The sequence below is a fragment of the Triticum urartu genome, chromosome 1A (assembly GCF_056163025.1).
Source record: "Triticum urartu cultivar PI428250 chromosome 1A, HENAU_Tu73, whole genome shotgun sequence".
Classification (NCBI taxonomy): Eukaryota; Viridiplantae; Streptophyta; class Magnoliopsida; order Poales; family Poaceae; genus Triticum; species Triticum urartu.
This window is the reverse complement of record NC_141873.1, coordinates 439028868-439034585: the sequence shown is the minus strand read 5'-3', so window position 1 is coordinate 439034585 and position 5718 is coordinate 439028868. Positions and strand designations below refer to the sequence as shown.

General features: G+C 50.0%; 1 pseudogene; it reads right to left on the bottom strand.

Moving 5' to 3' along the window:
* Window positions 1-1525: 1525 nt before the first annotated feature.
* Window positions 1526-2130, bottom strand: LOC147991608 (uncharacterized; annotated as a pseudogene).
* Between the last annotated feature and the right edge of the window lie 3588 nt (window positions 2131-5718).

The following is a 5718-nucleotide window of genomic DNA, read 5'->3' as shown; positions in this document are numbered from 1 at the left end:
GTCCAAGGTCGTCTCCACTCGACTGGTCTCCTCCTCGAAGTTCTGGCAAAATTCTATAAACACAATTCAAAGATAAGTCAGTGGCTTACGTTGATGACAACAAGTCAGTCAGATAGGAGAGATTACCTTCAAGCATGACGAATAACTTCTTGGCGAGCCCTCCCAGATAAGCCTCCAGATCATTCCTCTTCCCTGCCAGTTCACTTCCCTTGTCACTCAGAGCTATTTTATCATTCTTCAGACGGCTGACCTCTTGGTTGGCTGCGTCGAGAGTAGCCTTCAGTTTGGAGTTCTCCTCTTCAAGGTTACCGACTGAAGCCAGTTTTTCTTCCGCAAGCTTCGTTTTGTCCGAAGCCGCCTTCTGCGCCTCGACAAGGTCATGATCCTTCTTCTTCAGAGCCTCCTCCATTTTATTTGTGAAATGACGGTGAGATCAGCATCAAGAATGGGTAGAAAGAAAAGACAGTCGTCAAATTCTCACCAGCCATACCTCTTGCTTCGTCTCTCCCCTTCTGCAAGTTCTCTTGGGTAAGCTTCAAGTCAAGGTTGAGCTGGATCTGTTTGTTTTCCAATTCAGTATAGCGAGCCACAAGCTGGCAGGATTTCTGCGAAAAATCAGTCGACAGATATCAAAGGTGGGTTGCTTCCGAGCAACTAAGAGAAAAATCGTGACGTTTCTAAGACTACAGCCGAATCAAAAATATTCGACAGCAGTCTCGGGGACTACACCCAGTGGGTGCACTCAGCGTGCCCCCACTGGTTCGACCGAAAGAGACTAAGAGGTTATGATCTCATCATGATCTGCAAAAAAGGAGGTTCTTCAGACCTTAGTCGACTGCCAGCAGTCGACCATGGTCTCGGGGACTACACCCAGTGGGTGCACTCAACGTGCCCCCACTGGTTCCAAGATTCCATTCGAAATGGCCTGACCAGACCGAGTGAAGAAGTTCGAGTGAAGCAACACAATATAAAGACTACAGTCGACTGCCAGCAGTCCACCGTAGTCTTGGGGACTACACCCAGTGGGTGCACTCAGCGTGCCCCCACTAGTCCAAAAAATTCAATCGACACACCCAGCGGGTGTAAAGATGCAAAGATCTTCGGAAAGAGAGTCTTCAGATAGCATATCCTAACAGAACAAGCGGTGATCAACTAACCTGCACATTACTTTGAAGAGCTGAACTGGCATCATAGGCCGCTTGGCTGGCTTCCCGGACCACCTTCACCTGCTCCATCATGATCCCTGCCTGGCGTATAGCCTCCTTAGCAGCACCCACTTGGTCCTCTGGGACGTGGTGTGTGGCAAAAAGGGAGGGCGGATCAGCAGTCGACGATGAAGGCCGAACACTCGTCAGCGGCACAGTGAAGGACACTGAAGTCCGAGTGGTATTTCCACCCTCCTGAATTACTGTCTCAGGCGCTGATGCAGTTTGTGGTGTCTTGCCAGTTGACGCCTTCCTATTCTTCCTCGCCCTCAGCGGCACTTCGTCATCATCATCAGGGAGATCAATGACATGAGGAGGAGCTATAAGAAAAATCCAAAGTTAAAGACGAAAATCCAATCGACCAGAAGAGACCGTCAATCGACTAAGAGTGAAACATCAGAAATTATACCAAGGTTGGAGGTAACAGCGTCTTCCATTTCCTGGTCATCATTCTTGGCAGAGATCTCGGAGGTAGCAGCACTGCAGATTTCAGAAACCAGTCGGTTTAGTCAATGAGTCGACCATGAGTCCGTCCATGCTCAACGAAAAAACGCAAGTTCTGCTGTTACCCGGAAATGGTGGGAACGGTCATCTTCATCTTAGGCAGGGCCTTCGGCGACTTTGACGATGTCGCTCGCGGATGCTTTGGCACTTTTTCAGTCAGCGCTGGGGAAGACGTCCGAGGGCGTTTTGACGACTGCCCAACAGGCACAGTCGCCTTGCCACGTTCGCGCGCAGGGTCGTGTGTGAGCTTGGATCGCCTTTCGATGCGGGGAGGGTCGACTTCTTCCTCCTCCTCTCCACTGGAGTCGTCGTCATCATCCTCCTCCCCTTCACCGTCAGATTGCCACTCCTCCCCACTTTCGCCTCCGCTCGCCTCCCCCTCCTCGGCCTGCTCTTGTGCCCCGTTGGGCATCGAGTACATATCAGTAATGGTCTGGAAGACAACAAACAAGACAAAAGTCAATCGAATGTTTTTAAGCGAACAGAATGAAGAAAGCAAGGTCACAGTCAAAGATGCAGAATCGGACCTGGTCTACTTCGTACGTTTGGTTGAGTGGAGGAATCCTCCTGGCTCCTCGGGGGTTGTCCTTGTTCCTGTGATACTCGACAACCACCCCTCCAACATCGCATCGTCGACCTCCTCCGGATGAATCCGAGTGGTGTCATCAAGGCCCGAATACATCCACATCGGATGGTCACGAGCTTGGAGCGGTTGGATGCGCCTCCGGAGGAAGACCTCTAATAGATCCATACCAGTCACCCCGTCGCGAACGAGCTGAACTACTCGACCGACCAACACTTTGACTTGCGCCTTTTCTTCCGGTGTCACTTTCAGAGAGGAAGGTTTTTTTGCTCGGTCCAGGGAGAAAGGAGGAAGGCCCGTCGCCTATCCTGGAGTCACCTGGTCTCTGCAGTAGAACCAGGTCGACTGCCACCCGCGGACTGACTTGGGAAGAATCATAGCTGGAAAGGAACTTTTGCTTCTCATTTGGATCCCAAGACCCCCGAACATCTGCATCACTTGCGTCCTGTCGTCACTCGACTTGGCTTTCTTAACCGACTGAGAACAGCAAGTGAAAATGTGCTTAAAGAGACCCCAATGAGGACGGCAACCCAAGAAATTCTCGCACAAAGATACAAAGGCAGCAAGATACACAATGGAATTTGGAGTAAAGTGATGGAGCTGCGCTCCAAAAAAGTTCAAGAAGCTCCGGAAAAAAGGATGGGGAGGCAGAGAAAATCCGCGGTCGACGTGAGTGGCAATGAGGACACACTCACCCTCGCGAGGCTGTGGTTCGATCTCGTTCCCCGGGAGACGTGCAGATTTGTGTGGAATGAATCCCCCCTCGATCAGATCATTGATGTCATCTTGCCGAATCGCCGAAGGCATCCAATCGCCCTGGATCCAGCCCTTCGGCAGAGCGGACCTCGAAGAAGATCCGCCCCGACCGGACTTCTTCGCCTTCGCCTACGCCGTCGCTTTCTTCGCACGCTCCAGGGCCGCCGTCTTCTCCTTCACCATCGCCGCAGACGAAGCTCGAACGGGCCGGCGGCGCTGAGCCGAGAGCAGAGGTGGCAGAAGAATTCGAGAAGAAAGGGGAAAAGTGAAGGCGCACTGTTCAAAAGCCTTGGGCCGGCAGTTTATATGGAGTCGCTTCCGAGTGGCTGACCTGTAGGCCTAGGTGATCCTGTCAAATCCCGCAACAGTCGCGCGCGCGATACGTGGTGAAAAAGGTGGAGCAGAGATCGAGGAGGCTCCGTCCTATCCCATCCGATTACTGCGGCCTCCCCTGTCCCGCATGCTTCCCGAAATTCGAATCCCGCGAAATCCGCGGGCAGCAAAACAACTGGTCAGACGAAGGATCTCCTCCACGCAGCCACTCAGAAATCTTCAAGTAAAGAAATTCACTCGACTAAAGAAAACCATGAATGGATCAAGGTGACCGGAAAAGGAGTTGGTGACGTCACCAGGGCTCGTTGATCCGAAACAAGATACACTCATGACACGAAGAATGGGTCAGAAGAGCCTTCAACTCCTTCCCCACTCAAACCTCGATCCATTCGGGGGCTAATGATGAAGCTATGTACCTAGGGTAGGGTCATGGAGCGGTCCAAGCTACCCTCCCCAAGGACATCCCTAGAAGAAATCACCTTTCAATCAACTTGGAGGTGATCCACTCGACGAACTCGAAGACACTCGACCATGAAGCCTACCACTCGACCAAGACCCACCCACTCGACGGCCAGGAGATCTAAAGACACTCCGCACGCTAACGGTCGGGCATTAAGTAGCCTTTATGGTCATTATAACACTTTATTAGTGGCGTTACCAGTAACGCCCGACCTTAATGTACTTTAAACCCTGCATAACTGAGGGCCGGAGGGGTCTGGCAAACTCTATATAAGCCACCCCCCTCCTCGGTGCAAAGGGTTCGCACCCCTGTAATTCATACACACATAATCCAGTCGACCGACTCCGGGCTCCGAGACGTAGGGCTGTTACTACCTCCGAGAAGGGCCTGAACTCGTAAACCTTGTGTGCTTACAACTACTCCATAGCTAGGATCTTGCCTCTCCATTACTACCCCCCTACACTACTGTCAGGCTTAGAACCACGACAGTATCTCTATTCGGTGCAAAGAATTTGGCTAGCATGTGGGGGAAAGGCAAGCTCAACATGTTGGATGATCCATGACAATATACTTTATTTCAGATATTAGAAGACATAACCCATTACATGTTGGATGATCCTATTAATTGCAACGATGACCAAAACTATGTTTGTCAACTCTCAACAACTTTTATTCATCATACTCTTTATATGTGAAGTCATTACTCTCCATAATATCAATATGTTCTCTTTACTTTCTTTTTATTCTTTCTCTTTCTTTCAAGATCAAAGCAAAATAATCAAGCCCTTGACTCAACACTAATCTTTATTATATATAGCTCACGGACTCGATTACATAGAAGGATCATAAGGCAAAGCTCAAAACTAAATCATACTAAAACTTTATTCTACTAAATCAAGATATTACCAAAAGGATCGAACTAAGAAAAACGGTAAAGATAGGAGTGTGATGGTGATACGATACCGGGGCCCCTCCCCCAAGCTTGGCAGTTGCCAAGGGGAGTGCCCATACCCATGTGATTATATCTCTTTTGTCGGCGAAGGAGATGGAGTTGTTGATGATGTAGGCTTGTCGTCCCTCTTCAAAGGCATAGGCTCACCATCATAGAAGGATGATTGAGTCTCCGGGATCCTTAAATCTGCAGCCAAACTCATCCTCTTGAATCTATATTCATACTCATAGTTTTGGTTTTGCAGGTCATAGATCTGGGCTTGGAGGTGCTCGATTTTCTCATGAAGCTTGAAGATGGCCTCCCCAATGTCCTTCGCGTCCAGCTTGTGGTTGTTGGTGAACTCCGTGATCATTATGTGATTGGAGTCGAGTCCACGCTCCACCATCTCCTAACACTTGAAAACTTGTTGCTCCATTGCCTCAAGCCTTGTCTCCATGCTTCCGGTCCTCCTTGGTCCCTCAACATCGCGGATGTGCAGCAACCCCTCACGCATCTCAATGGTTTGAGGATGTTGCAGCACTTCCGCGAGGTAGGGGTTGATGACCTTCTCGAAGAACTTGTCCTTGGGGGCACTTGGAGACGTCACGGTGATCTAGATCTGTCGAAAAAACAGCTCGAAACAAGAACAAAGGATAATTGCGTGATACGGTGGTCAAAACCTTCGGGAGATTATATAATGAATTTTTACCGACCAAAAGAAGTATCGTGCAAGAAAACGGAGTCCGGAGAGCACACGAGGTGCCCATGAGGCAGGGGGCGCGCCCAGGGGGTAGGGCGCGCCCTCCACCCTCATGGAAGCCTCGTGTCCTTCCCGGACTACTTCTTATTTTCCTATTTTCTTAAATATTCCAGAACGGAGAAAAATTGCCATTAGAACTGTTTTGGAGTCGGTTTACTTACCGTATGCTACCTCTTGAGCACTGTG